A 16,552-nucleotide genomic window follows, 5' to 3' on the forward strand; every position below is an offset into this window, starting at 1 on the left:
CACTAGAGGGCATCATATCGACTACATTTGACACAAATGATATGAGTCCTGAAGCCCTTAAACAAGGATGCCACAGAGGATCTGACCCTTGATGAGGTCATCTCCACTAGGGGCGGTTCTGTAATGAAACAGGTTGAGGTGGCCGCCTCAGGTACCAAAATTTCAGAGTGGCAAAAAGTGCCCCCCCAAAATGCAACTCCAGTGGCCACCTCACCTTGCCACCAGATAGACATATTGAGCGACACACCAGAAGAGCCCTACGGTGCAAATAGATGGCATGCCCATGGGGATTCCCATGCCCCGTGGGCCAGAAGAGGAGGTACACAGAAATGAATTGCCCAAGCAGCTAGTGGCTAAAAAACAGAAGAGGCCTCATGGGCTGCCAGTTTGTCTCTGTTTTGCAGTGTGAACAAGGTAAGGGTATTCTGCCAGTATGTAGGTTTTGGGAGGGGTCTATAGCAGGCTAGCTTGTTCTGTTTTCCTACAAGGAGGTGTATTGGTGTTTAGGGCCTGGTGTGATATTTGTAGCGTTGTCTTTTCATTGTTAGACTTTCTGCTGTTTGCATGCCGGCAGTTAGTGTTCTTGTAGTATGGGAGGTTTACTATATTGTAACTGTAATTCCGTTTACGCTGGGCTTTCTGAGGGCAAAGCGCACACCCAACACCAGACATTGCAATAGGCCTAACGCCACATGCATTCCAAGTGAGACGTTTGCTTTTTTTGCAGGGCCGTGATTTTGTTTTTATTGCAGAAGACTATTCTTTCAATGCCCCTTTTCATGTAAAACTGATTATTAGAAATGCAGGATTTTTAATTGTGTGTGGTGAGGGCAGTGGGCCATGGGCAGAAGGCTGTAAAGTTCACCTAGGCTGCCTAATGCCCTTGCACCGGCCTGGAGAGAGTGGCCTCACCCAGATTGTCACCATGCACCCATCTCCCACGTTTCTGGGGGGGGGGGGGGGGGGGAGGTGTTAGGGCTCCTGGGGGTTGCCAGCTTCCTAGGAACATGCTTTCCCTGCTGTGTTGATATTTTTTGGGACTTTCATCCCCCCCGCCTGTATTGCAGGGAACAGAAGGGAAAGGGGTGATACCGAAGCAAGACACTGCAGGGCAAAGAACGGACACAAAAAGGGGTTTGAGTTAGGACAGGTTTGCAACTCGTGAGCAGCAGCGTCAGCTGTCAAAGGCTTCAACCCTTGCCTTGCTGAATGGCACTGCTGCTCGCGAGTTGCAAACCTGTCCTAACTCAAACCCCTTTCTGTGACCAGTACCAAGGGCTTAATTTCTGGCAGAACAATCCAGAACGGCGTTCTGCCACCTCTTATCTGCCACCCAAGAGAGCAGAGCCGAGCCAGCAGTGGACATGGGCTCTGGCTTCTCTGAGGAAACAGAACAGCGCCAGTAGTTACATAAATTATTTATCCCTCCCCAGCCCTGGGAGGGTGCTGAGAAGGACAGACAGGCCAATGCAATAATCTGCATGGTAAGAAACTGCACTGGATTTCAACGCATTGTTTTAATGCACAAATTCAATTCTTTTTTTTTACCTGCGGATGCAGTAAGTTAATGCTATACTAAAGCATCAGGAGTTTTAAAAAAGGGCGTAGACTGGAACAGATGTGCTCAGCACAGACCGAATGCACATTTTACCTCGGGGTGAGTGGGCATCACTTGAAACATGTATCGCCGCAGCGCTAACCGCTGCCAGGTAGCTGGATAAATCTGTACTTATCCAGCTAGCTGGCAGTTTTGTCACCTCACTTTACCTCGTTAGCTGTTTTCTCTTCCATACGCACTTTTCCAATCCTGAAAGGTGTAGAGTGTGGTGTGTTGATGAGTGGAAAAGTCTCTTTAATTTAAACGCATGGAAGTCTGACGTACTGACACAGCAAAATGTGAAACGTGTTCAAGGGGGTGTAGACTTTTGATAGCCACTGTACACTATTTTAGTTGGTCACAATTTCAGGATTAAAATAATGTCCCCCACATAGTATTTTTAAGAATGCACTGTTGTTTATTATTGGTAAAACTATGAACATTAACACTGGGAAACGCACAGGACCCCAAAATGCTTCAAAGAAACTTGTGACACTGGATGCATTATAACGACAGCAGCAGTGATGTAGATTCCTGAGGCAAAGTGAAAACCCTTCAGCAGCCATAACCCTCTAATTGATAGATCAGGCATGTGGCTAGGTCACTTCTTACCTTGCATTCAGAAGTAATTATCTTGTTGGGGCTTTCTTGTTCCTTCCCCCTCTTGAATATTAGTCCAAGTTGGGGGAAAGTGGAGGAGAATTAATTGGACCTGCCAATGCAGGGAATTACCTTCCCCTAGCTGTCAGTCTTTCTAGAGATCATTCTCTTGTCTAGCTCAATAGCAACTCGGTATACTCTTTTAATCCTTCAATCTTTATTGTTTTTCTCATATAGAAAACTCCTTCCACTTTATCTCCCTGTTCCCCCTCCCTATGACCTTTGATGACCCAACTGGTCTCCCATCTGAAACATTACAAAACAGGTCCTTAACTAACACTGTCATCAATTCAGGCATTAAAGATGTTCCTCCCTTTAAGTAATCTCATGCATAAATGTATGCAAATATGACAAGCATTAGCATGTGGCTTTGTATGCATTTGCACATAAGTGTTTACAAGGTGAAGCAGAAGGAACTGAGAAACGTACAGTAGAAGGATAAAGAAATCTTGATGATACCGAGTACAAACAGAATGTTGCGCAGGACACTTACATGATAAGAGTTTCTTTTAAAAGTGGCTCCATGGTTAGTCAAAATGAAAATACTTGCCCACAAGGTGGCTATCCAGAGGGATCAATCAGACCATACAATCAATAAACAAATAGGCACCTGGGTCAAAATGAGTGGCAATAAGAGAGACCAACCAACCTAAAATGCATTCCTAAATAATAACCACCCTCTTTAAGAATTTATACCAACAGGCATCATACAGGTATATGGAAATAGACTTAAAGATCTAAATTTATATACCCTAGAGCAGGGTTGTCCAACTCCGGTCCTCGAGGGGTTTTTAGGATATCTCTAATGAATATACATGAGACAGATCTGCATACAACTGAGGCAGTGCATGCAAATTTATCTCATGCGTGTTCATAAGGGATACTCTGAAAATCAGATCGGTTTGCGGCCCTCGAGGGCTGGAGCTGGACACCCATTCCCTAGAGGAAAGAGGAGATAGGGGAAATATGATAGCAAAATGTAAATATCTCAACGTTTCCATGCGCAGGAGGCTAGCTTCTTTCAATGGAAAGGAAACTTTAGATCGAGGAGATGAGGGTAAAAGGGGGTACACTCAGGAGTAATCTTAGGATGCATGGAACAGCCTCCCAGTGGAGGTGGTAGAGATAAAAATGGTATCTGAATTCAAGAAAGCATGGGATAAATAAGGGGATCTCTGAGAGAGTGATGGGAATTGTAAGGATGGGCAGATTGGATGGGCCATATGGTCTTTTTCTACCATCATGTTTCTATGTTTCTAGGCATTAACTATTTACATACTTTTATTCCCCACAAGTCCAATACAGTTTTTCAGTGTGGCTTACAATATCATCATCATATTAGACACATAAGAACATAAGAAATTGCCATGCTGGATCAGACCAAGGGTCCATCAAGCCCAGCATCCTGTGTCCAACAGTGGCCAATCCAGATCACGAGTACCTGGCAAGTACCCAAACATTAAATAGATCCCAAGCTACTAATAATAAGCAGTGGCATAGACATTGACACAAAACATAAAATCAATTATGTGGCTAATTTTGTTTTGATTATTGCCCCTAGAAAATGTACCCACAGAGATTTGTGCCTACTTTGAAGGTATTTTTCCAAACAAAACAACACACATATAGTTTTGAAACTGTTGTCCACCTTCATTTAACGGAGTTCAACCGAAGAGGTTCACAAGCAAACAGAATACAAATACCGCATAAGAGCATAAGAACATGCCACACTGGGTCAGGCCAAGGGTCCATCAAGCCCAGCATCCCGTCTCCAACAGTGGCCAATCCAGGCTACAAGAACCTGGCAAGTACCCGAAAACCAAGTATATCATAATAATCCAATTCATCAATAAAATTCAATAATACTTTAAAAAATGCATCCCTAAAATGTAAATACATCAGTAAATACAATAATACATTAGCAGTCTAGAAGTGACTCAGACATCCCCACTTTCACTAGGGAGGAATAGTTATGTCAAATTGACATAATTAAAGCAATTAACAAAACCCACTCTAACAAACCCTCATACAGTCTTAAGACTACCCAACATCCCCAAATAACTACCAAAAAGACCAAATCTAATTAATAGTCTTACAGTTGCTCTTGAAGGAGCTCCCAAAGGGATTATTGGATCACTTTTGTCCACCACGATAACACAAACCTTGGAAATTGAGTGAAAATTCCAAAATCTTTAAAATGGGACTTGTACATTCAGAAACATATTATTGTGACTGATGATCAATATCTAAAACTCCACCCATAAGCAGATACCTGGATTAGAGGCAGGATTTGAAACAGCAATTATTTGGTCCATCTCTACGATGGAATCTGGAGATAAATAATGTCTTCCGTTACTTTTCCATGTAACACAAAAGCACTGATTGGGATATGCACGGATTTGCAGTTTTTTCTCTTTCTTCCTTTTAGACAGATAGATGGATTCAAAGTAATCAAAGGTCCACATTATATTTGAATATTTAAATTTTCTGAGGTCCATAGTCAAAAGATTTATGCATGTAAAATTGGCTTTTACCTACATAAATCTTCCTCTTTGAAAATACATCCCCATTACCCATGCAAACATTTTGTGCAGACAAAGCTTCCTGAAGAAAAAGGGGCAGGCCAGGAGGCGTGGTTAAAATATTTAGCTGGATAGTGCTATATTGAGCACTATCTGAATAAAGTTGTGCGGAGAAGTCGGGCTACAAATAGCTGTCCTAAAGTTGGCTGGGTAACCCAATATTCAATAGAACACTTAATTCGGATGAGTTTCACTGAATATCTGGATAGTGTTATCTGGATAACTCATACGCTCGGTGGGGTTTTGAACATCGACCTCCCCCGAGTGTGTAAAATTTCACATGTAAGCCAAACAATCTAAGTAAATATGGCAATGAAATCAGTCATGTTTTTAAACCGGGTCTGCTCTGCGCTGACTCTGCTTATCTGTACAAAGTCAAGGCAAATATTTAAAGGGCTAAATCCTAGTTTTGAATCAGGTTAAAGGAACCTCTTCTATTCCTAGAAAAAAAACAATAAACCCCACAAAGTGGAAGCAAGTGACTTGTAGAAACTATTCACTTGTTTTTATGATGATTAATAATAATAATAATAATAATATTTATCAGGGTATTATTATTTAATCTTCCAAAAAATAAGAATGCTTCCATGTTTGGTTGCACTGGAATTTTACTAAGGCTCAGTTTAACTGAAATCTTGCTAAACAGAAATGTTTTCCCCCTTATTCTGCCTCCCCGGTTTGACATTAATTTCCCCAGTAGAAAATTAGAAAAGTTAACAGAATAGGAATAATCAAAAGAAAAATAATTAACATGTAGGTTTATTTTTTTCCTGCAGAATAGTAGTATCTAACCCTGAAGATCCTTTCTGCACAGAAGGTAAAAAGACGTAATGGTTCTTTCTCAGCACATTGTTCGTGTTGTTTTGCTGTCTGTTGATGCTGCTGTTGTTTTTCTGTTGCATGAATCATCACTTGCTCCCAGTCGGGGGGGGGGGGGGGGGGGGAATGTTTCTTCCCACATTACCACATGAATAAAGGTTGAGCTGTGCTCCTCCAACAAGCCCCACTGTCCACTCAAGCAAACAATTTGGCTAGCAAATTGACATAATTACAAGGAACAGAGTGGAAAGAAAAGAGTGCCCCCTCCCCCCAGCCTCCTCCCCTCAAAGTTCCAATTTGTGGACTGGGTCTCGTCCCAACCCCTGCAGAGTTATTTAGCCCCTTTGTGAACTTCAATGCCAGGTACTGATTAGGGACCTTATGCCCTTTTCAAGGGCTCTAAGTGATTGGCTTCCTTAATCTGATTAGAATGTACAGAGCTTGTTCAGAAGGAACTGAGGGGCTTTCACTCGTGCGTGCGCACACACACACACACACACACACACACGCATGCACCCTTGCATTCATGCTCATGCATGCACACACAGATACACCAGACACACACACACACACACACCCTTGCATTCATGCTCATGCATGCACACAGATACACCAGACACACACACACACACACATGCACCCTTGCATTCATGATCATGCATGCACACAGATATACCAGACACACACACACCCTTGCATTCATGCTCATGCATGCACACAGATACACCAGACACACACACACCCTTGCATTCATGCTCATGCATGCACACACAGATACACCAGACACACACACACACATACACACACACATGCACCCTTGCATTCATGCTCATACATGCACACAGACACACACACACACAGACACACACATGCAACCTTGCATTCATGCTCATGCATGCACACACAGATACACCAGACACACACACACACACCCTTGCATTCATGCTCATGCATGCACACACAGATACACCAGACACACACACACACAGATACACCAGACACACACACACACACACAGACACACCCTTGCATTCATGCTCATGCATGCACACACACACACACACACACCCTTGCATTCATGCTCATGCATGCACACACAGATACACCAGACACACACACACACATGCACCCTTGCATTCATGCTCATGCATGCACACACAGATACACCACACACACACACACACACACACACACACGCATGCACCCTTGCATTCATGCTCATGCATGCACACACAGATACACCACACACACACACACACACACCCTTGCATTCATGCTCATGCATGCACACACAGATACACCAGACACACACACACACACACACACACACACACACCCTTGCATTCATGCTCATGCATGCACACACAGATACAGACACATGCACACACAGATACACCAGACACACACACCCCCTTGCATTCATGCTCATGCATGTACACACAGATACACCAGACACACACACACACGCATTCACCCTTGCATTCATGCTCATGCATGCACACAGATACACCAGACACACGCATGCACACACAGATACACCAGACACACACACACACCCTTGCATTCATGCTCATGCATGCACACACAGATACACCAGACACACACAGATACACCAGACACACACACACACAGACACACCCTTGCATTCATGCTCATGCATGCACACACACACACCCTTGCATTCATGCTCATGCATGCACACACAGATACACCAGACACACACACACGCATGCACCCTTGCATTCATGCTCATGCATGCACACAGATACACCAGACACATACACACCGACACACGCATGCACCCTTGCATTCATGCTCATGCATGCACACACAGATACACCAGACACACACACACACACACACACCCTTGCATTCATGCTCATGCATGCACACACAGATACAGACACATGCACACACAGATACACCAGACACACACCCCCCTTGCATTCATGCTCATGCATGTACACACAGATACACCAGACACACACACACACACGCATTCACCCTTGCATTCATGCTCATGCATGCACACACAGATACAGACACATACACACACAGATACACCAGACACACACACAGACACACGCATGCACCCTTGCATTCATGCTCATGCATGCACACACAGATACACCAGACACACACACACACAAACACACACACATGCACATACATGCACACACAGATACACCAGACACACACACACAGACACACGCATGCACCCTTGCATTCATGCTCATGCATGCACACAGATACACCAGACACATACACACAGACACACGCATGCACCCTTGCATTCATGCTCATGCATGCACACACAGATACACCAGACACACACACAGACACACACACACCCTTGCATTCATGCTCATGCATGCACACACAGATACACCAGACACACACACACACAGACACACACACACCCTTGCATTCATGCTCATGCATGTACACACAGATACACCAGACACACACACATACACAAACACACACACATGCACCCTTGCATTCATGCTCATACATGCACACACAGATACACCAGACAAACACACACACACAGATAGCCACTCTTACATGTAGACAGTGGAGTTCTATATTTAAACCAAGAAAGCGAGTGATCTGAGTGCACCTTCTCAGTTTAAGCAGCTCTGTGGTAGCCCTTTCAGGGCATGGAGTATGATCTGAGCCCACCTGCCTGCCTATTAACCACGGGATTAAGGGCGTCCCCCTCCTCTTGCTGTCTCCACAGCCTCTCAGAGCTCAGTCTAACAGGCCCAGCTAGGCGGCCATCTTCCGACATGAGAATTTGCTGACCTCTTTTCTGCTTTTAGCCAGCAGATCACAGAGGATTATCAGCAAAGCCAGGCCGAGAAACTACTTGAACATGGATTGCTTCAATCTTCCCCCCATGGGAAACTGACTCCTGGTAGCCTCAGTCAATTGCTGTATCCCCTCCCATCCAATTTGTACTTCTTAATCCCTCAGAGTCTAAACCCCATGGCCTTAGCTTCTGGTTTTCCCACACTCTCCCCTCCCCCCCTCCCCCCCCAACCTCCAAAAGACCAAAACAGAAAATCTTGTATTTTGTACAATTCCCCTGTTCCGATGCTCTTTGGGGTCCATTTAGTGAATTTCAGCAATTGTATCATGAGACTGACGAGGCTCTGTTGGGGAGCAATAAGGCCAGACAGAAAGTCGGAGTCCAAAACATCTCCCTGTGAGCCAGAAGGAGGGGAATGGCAACTAGGGGGGTTTGGTTTTGTTTAAAGAAGAAAGTTTTTCTAGGATAGACAGTAAGGGGGTCATTTTAAAGAGGAGTTACGTGCGTTCTCGGTGATTCCTGTGCATAAATCACCGTTTGAAAATCAGTTTGGGGCCTATGCATGTAAACGTATGTGCAAAATCTAATGTGCGCACCCTTTAATATGCATAGGAAACGGTCATTCCTGGTGACCGAGCTGGGGAAGATATTTACATTTTTGAACTTATGCATGCAAATCCACGTAAACAAAGCTACACCTGCTCAAAGTATAGGGCGGGTCTGCTACAGGGGGCTCTGTGCAGACCTGCAAATTTTCAAAGCGGATCTCTCTGTAAATAAATTCCCTTTTAAGATTTTGGCTAAAGTCGGTAGGTAAGAAGCACCCGCAGGCTTTAGCCTATGGGGGCTATCGGGAACGAACTTCATTCTAGTAAAAGATTGACTCAGCAGTACGTGCGATAGGTTTGAAACAGACTTGTAAAATCTGGGAAACTTGTAAGTGATTTTTTTATTCAATAGTTGCTACTAAACCAATGTATGAAAGGCTAGCGTGTACATGAAATAGCATGTTATAAAATATGGAATGTGCGAGAAGAGGCTACTTGCGCGTGTATATGCTAATTTTTAGGTGCATAAAGTTTTGAAAATCCACCCTTATGCATTTATAGATGGGGAGAGTAACACTGTTGCGGTCCCGGTTGCAGCAATCACGACCGGGACCTTACCTTCTGGTCGGGCTCCGGTCCGGGGGGTTCTGCTGGCCGGCAAGGCCCATCTCAGGCGGCGTCTCCACGAGGGAGACGCCGTCGGCTCACTGTGCTAGCCCCTCCCCCTTGGGCGCGCGCACGAAAGGCCGCGATTTAAAGGGCCTTTCCTGCTTTGAGCGCCCCGCCTCCCTTTCTGATGTCAGACGCCGGCAAATACTTAAGGCCGGCGTCTGCCTCAGTTTATTGCCTGGCAACAAGGTTGCTTAAAGGTCCTGGTCGCTGTGTGCCTCTGGGGTTCTTGTTTGTAATTTTTCCGGTTGCCAGCTTCAGTTCCAGCCTTGATCCTGGTTCCTGTTCCGGTTGCCTGCGTGTTTCGAACCCGAAGTTCTGCCTCAGGGGGAACTTCGGGTTCGAAACACGCGCGTGTCGGGGAGAGGGAGACCAACCAAAATATGGGAACAGATGAGTATTGACGGTTCCTCTCGTATCTTTTGAAACCCTTGCGCTATAAAAAGCGGTGATTGAATGCTGACCATTGTTTAGTCTGCTTGACATTTTAGAAAAAAGGCAAAAATTTCAAAAAAGTTTCAAAAATGATGTTATAATTAAAGCAAGGTGGCCCCATACCTATTTAGGAGTCTGTATGTTTTGACAGACCCTCTGAGTGAGGGGCCTACATATACTTGGCTAGATTGATTTACATGAACTATTGACCAGTGATACGATTGTTTCGTGTTTGTGTGTGCACAAGTAAGGTACGCTGGAATACAGTGGTGAACGGGTAGAAGTTTGCATTTATTTATATCATTTATAAGTAACTCAGAGACATGGTAGAAGCAGGAAAACCAATGGGACACTATGATACCAGGGTATAAATTATATTGATGTGAAAGAGAAGATCATATTAGTTGAGGGTGGCAATATATGTAAAGAATGGCATAGACTCAAGCATGACTACCTTCTTGAGATGTAAAACAAGAGAGAATTTGAGAAGAAGCTTGCCAGAGAATCAAAAACTATGAACAAAGTTTTTTCAAGCACATTTGAAGCATAAAGCCTGTGAGAGATTTAGTCCACTAGATGACCAAGGGGTAAAAGGGATGCTCAGGGAGGAAAAGGAAACAGCAGAAAAACTGAAAGAATTCTTTGTCTCAGTCTTTACTGAGGAGGATGAGGGAACATACCAACATTGGAAATGTTCTTTGATAGGGATGATTCTGAGCAACTAAAATTAATCTCTATGATAATGAAGGATGTAATAGATCAAATTGACAAATTATAGAGTAGCAAATCACCAGGACTGGATGGTATCCACCACAGAGTCCTGTAAGAACTCAAATATGAAATTTAAACCTGGTACTATTAATCTGTAATCGATCATTTAAAAAACCACAATACCTGTAGAATCAAGAGTGACTAATGTATGCCAATATTTTTAAAAGGTTCCAGGATTGATCTGGGAAATTATAGAATGGTGAGCCTGACATTGGTGTTGGGCAACACGATAGAAACTATTCTTAAAAAACAAAATTATTGGCTATATATAACAGGAAATTTTACCTTACAAACTTATTAGATTTTCTGAAGGTGTAAATAAACATGTAGGTAAAGGTAAGCTGGTTGATTATAGTGTATTTGGATTTACAGAAGACATTTGACAAAATTCCCCATGAGAGACACCTCAGGAAATTAAAAGTGCCCTATTGTGGATTGGTAACTAATTAGAAGACAGGAAACAGAAGATAATACTAGTAAATGGTTAGTTTTCCAAATGGAGAAAGGTCATTAGCGGAATACCAGATTCAGCTTCACCTTCAGGACTGTTGATGTTCAAAGGAATTACCTCCCAATATGGTGGTAGGCAGGCTTGCAAGGACATCACATACTGGATCCAATTATGAGAATGACCAATGTTAGGCATAGCCTTCATAATGGCATCTATTTCTGCAAGTTCACCAGGAACCTATGGAAATATTTTAGCATTTCAGGATGTAATATCCCAGGGAAATATGGTTGACTACAGGCATAACAATCTTGGGTCACTGCGATAGGATCAGTGTAACCTTGGCAAGTTGCACATACCCAATGCATCACTGGTACTTAGGGTTGCCCAATGGCTCCAGATTTTCAGGACAGATTGATCCAGTCCTGGCTTAACCCCATTGCATGCTGGGACTTATTCTGATTTACCTATTGCATTCCCTAAGAAAATCAAGACTATAAGTACCTGCATGCAGGGGAGTAAAACCAGGACTGGATCAATGTGTCCTAAACATCTGGAGCCAGTTGGCAACCCTACTTGTATGCCATCCTCAAATCTTAGTTTCAAACAACCATCCTAAGATGGATATTCCTCAGCTGCATTTAGCACCACTTGATCAGGTGAGTCCCCTTCATAGGACTGATTCTCAGTGATAGAGGAATCAGTGGTGAAGACGTTAGGGAATATACCAAGGAAACCTTCTTCCACCTCAGTCACTGCTTAGTCGCAATTTATACCTGATAAAAACATGGATGATAGAAACATAGTATGTCATTCGTGGTTATCAGTCTCCTCCTCAGTGCAAAGATCAGATATGACTTGATGCTGCACCTCAACTTGAGACTCACTAGACTTCGGGATCACTTGAGCTTGACTATTTCCCAGTTGCATATCTTGTACTTCTTGATCCAGAGTTATTCTATCAGCTACACTCTTCAACATCTACCTACTACCTATATGTCACACACTAGAACAACTTGGCTTGACTCATTTTCTATATGCAGACGATATACAAGTATTGGTCCCTATACAAAATACTCTGGGAGATACATACGAAAAAACAACTATCTCTCAGAAATCAAACAGCATCTAACTGACCTGAAACTCATAATAAACATAGAAAAAAATGAGTTAATCATCCTCAAAAACAAAAACAAAAACCCACCGCCACCCCCATGTTACCACTTAAAACAGAAAACCCAAATACCTTAATCTCACCTGTAACTCATATGCGAAATCTAGGAATCACCATAGACAAAGAACTTTCTTTCAAAACCCACATAACCAACAAAATTAAGGAAGGATTCTACAAACTTTTAATGCTCAGACATCTCAAACCCTTCCTTGCACAGGATGACTTCAGAACAGTCCTGCAACTTCTCATCTTCTCCAACCTAGACTACTGCAACGCTCTATTCCTTGGCCTACTACTTGCTACCATCCACCCTCTCCAGATCCTACAGAACATTGCTGCCAGAATTCTGACTGGATTAAAAAAACATGAGCACATTACACCAACTCTCATCTCTTTACACTGGCTCCCAATAAAATACTGCATAGAATACAAAGTACTTACAATACTGCATAAAATAATCCAAGGACTTCAAAACAATTGGCTAAGCAAATTCATCGTAATCCACGCTCCAAAACAGAACCTACCCTCAATGAACAAAGGCCTCCTCAAAATCCCTCACACCAGAACCACAAAACTAAACACAACCCGCGAAAGAGCCATATCCATTGCCAGCCCCACGCTATGGAATGCAATACCAATGGAAATAAGAAATCAACCAAACATCAAAATTTTCAAAAAAGACCTGAAAATCTGGCTTTTCAACAGAGCCTACTCAAACTCACTCAATCAACAAGACCACCAATCAACCACGCAACCCAACACCAAGAAAAACGCTCCGTACCCCAATCAATTAAATAACTCCCACCATCCGAACACCTAAGTCAATGTGCAACTGAACTCACTTCACTTACTACCCCTAGCCTTTATGTAACAAGAGTCTCCTTTATATGTATCAACATTACCACAAGTATGAACATTGCTGTGATAGCAGATTGCTAATATATAACAATTATTTTATATGTATTCAACCAAGAATCAAACCCCAAAACCTTCCTTCTTGTTGACATTTTGATGCTTTGACTTCTTTAACCAATATTATTTCACGAGCACTGTAAACCGTTCTGATGGCGAAACCGAATGACGGTATACAAATCATGTCAAATAAATAAAACACGTCAAATAAATTCTACTTTCCACATGGTGGTTCTGATGACTGGTTCCTTCCATGGGGTCAGCTGGATTTTCAAATACAGTCATGGTCACCTTGACTTCCCTCAGCATCATTCCTGGACTTATAGCTACTTGAGGGGCAGGTAAAATGTATTGGTAGTTAGATCTTTTAGGTATTGCACCAGATGGTACCTGCTTTCTGGATTCAGACATGGTAATACAGCGAGTGATAATACCTTACCAACAAGAGTGTTCAGATCCCTCCTGAATATCAGCACTACTCGGATATGTTCACAGTACTCACAGTCCACTCTTGTATTAATTGCAGATGACAATCTCGTTACTGTGGTTCCGCTCAGAGGGTTGCAAAACTGCTGAAGGCAATCTCAAACAATCTCTCTGATTATTCGACAGCAAGTTAGAAAACCCCTCTGAAAGCAAGTCTTTCCATCGCATGTACCTTTAGCCAGATTATACAGAGACATTCTCTCTTTCAATTCATGTGTACGTTTAGCCAGGTTATATAAGGTGTTCCCTGAACTGCATTTAGGTAAGGGTTGAAAACAGCCTGCGCACATTTGATTGTCAAATGCATGTGCACTATTTTCCTTCCAATCATCCATCACCTGCATAAATAAGAGGTGTAATTGTAGGCAGGTGCTTTTAGTGCATGCACATTATAGGCAATTTTCAAAGGGATACCTGGTTAGTTTTGTATTGGAAATTAGCTTACAATGTACACATGCTAAATGTGGCCTAAATACTTATTGTTTTGACATCTCATGGAGTGAACTTCTTTTTCAGCCTCTCTATTAAACATAGGAAGTTGTAATGATTTAGAAAAGAGAGTTATAGAGTGAGATAAAGGCTTGGAGATGCTAAGTGAGAGAGAATGGAGGTATGTTATGTGTACAGAAGTAAAGAGCTAGAGCGAGTGAAATAAAAGCTTTCCCTTTACTGACAGCCTGTTAGCCTTTTTTGCTCAGATGTCAAACTGTGCTCATAAGTGTCCTTTCCCATATTCTTTTCAGAATAAAATAGAGTATCTGCTTCTTGCAATGAAGAGAGGAAACCTTTCACAGACTCCTTTGCAACTGATTCAGATAGACTTTGACAATTCAGAATCATTTGTGGATTTCCTGTTGGGTGCTGGCCTGTCTTGCTGGCCAAAATGACTCAAATGTGAACCAAAGCAAAGTCCCCCTTTTGTACACCAACCAGGTCACAGCTTGACAGAATGTGACCGTGAGGGGGTGGAGACTAGGGATAGAGTGTCTTTGTTGGCGTGACCTCAAGTAGACTCATAAAGCCTGGGAGGCCAACCCAAAAGTAATAAAATATGTGTGAGGGCTTGCAGATAATGTGATTCCCAATGAAACACTAGTTAGTGGCCTTGTTAAGCCAACAGAGAGTCATCTGACCTTTTGAACCCTGATCTTCCCAACTCCCAGGGCACTAGGAGGAATTGTTGTGAGCAAGCATGCAGTGAATAAGGGGACAGTCAACCTCCACCCAAAGGATAAAGCAATAGAAGGGGTATGGACAGACAAATGGGTAGAAAGACGGCTAGGCTGCGTTCTTCTTTTACCTTTCCCTCAAATGCACTGAAAAGTAATTCTGTTTGATTTAGAAACAGGTCCAAGTAAATGCAAACGAAAACCACATGGAATGCATTTCTAACCCATTTAAAAGGAAAGTGAAATAATAACAACGATAAATACAGCTGGATGACAGATGTGGGCATAGATGGAATAAATACGGATGAGCAGATTTGGAAAATACTGTGGAAATGGTTACGCTCCAAGCTAAAAAATAAATAATAAATCGTGTGGGGGTTTTTTTGTTACTGATGCTTCTATATAACAACAAAAAAAAATAATAATGAGAGCGTCGGTTTAGATGGACTTGGTAGAAGAGTCTACAAATGACATTTCAGCCCGCGCTCCTTCCTGGGTTTTTGACGTTCATTTAGCAAATAAAATCCCGAGTTCAGAGGTTTTACACATTTGGCTGAAGGAAACGATTTCCTGTGCACGATGAAGAAGCCGCGTCAGCTTGGCCCTGCTCCACCTCTTCCCTCAAAATGTTTTCTTTTCAGCTCCCAAACGGAAAGCCTCCAATTATAAGAGCACCATGCGCTTCCATTTTGGGTCCGCGTGTAATTAAAGCAGTTACACAGGCAGGTGCTGACGAGTTTCAGCATCGTGTTTTTAAAAGAGGGTGGTGGGGGGGGGGGGCGTGAGAACCGATGGGGGCTGTTCCTGCGGGGAATGAATTGCCACTTTCATCTCCTTCCAGGTATCAGAATTACAGCCTCCCCTCCCTTCTCTTCTGCTGCCTGATTTCTTATGAGTTTTCAGTTTTCCCCGGTGGTAGGAGCAAGGCTCGGCTACAATGTCGCTGGATTTGCTTCTTTTCCAGGCACTAGAAGGACTTCCACTCCTCCCACTCTACTGTACCCTGCTGGCTTGCTGGGTCCTCTCTGTTCCCTAATATTCTCAGTGGCCGGAGTACCCTTTGTCCACCCAGCTCCGGCTCACAAAGCATAGGAGGTGTTTTCTATTCCTGTTTTCTTTTCATACTCGTGCACAAAGTTTTCTGAGGTTTGTAGTTTTTCTTCAGCACTGAAATCCTATGAATCATCTCGTGACTGCTCTGTAAGGACATCTTTTGCTCTCGCGCTCTCTCTCTTCCCCTAACGCTGATGTAAACGTTCAATCAAAGTGCCAGCGAGTTAAATAGTTGGATATGGAGGAGGGTGGGCTGGTGGAGGGGGTGTCACTTGTCCTGCGCCGCGCAGTGATCTACCTCAGATCCTGACCCAGATCCCCTACCTCAGATCCTGACTCAGATCCCCTACCTCAGATCCTGGCCCAGATCCCCTACCTCAGATCCTGATCCTGATCCCCTACCTCAGATCCTGG

This window comes from Rhinatrema bivittatum, chromosome 13 (genome assembly GCF_901001135.1).
Source record: "Rhinatrema bivittatum chromosome 13, aRhiBiv1.1, whole genome shotgun sequence".
NCBI lineage: Eukaryota > Metazoa > Chordata > Amphibia > Gymnophiona > Rhinatrematidae > Rhinatrema > Rhinatrema bivittatum.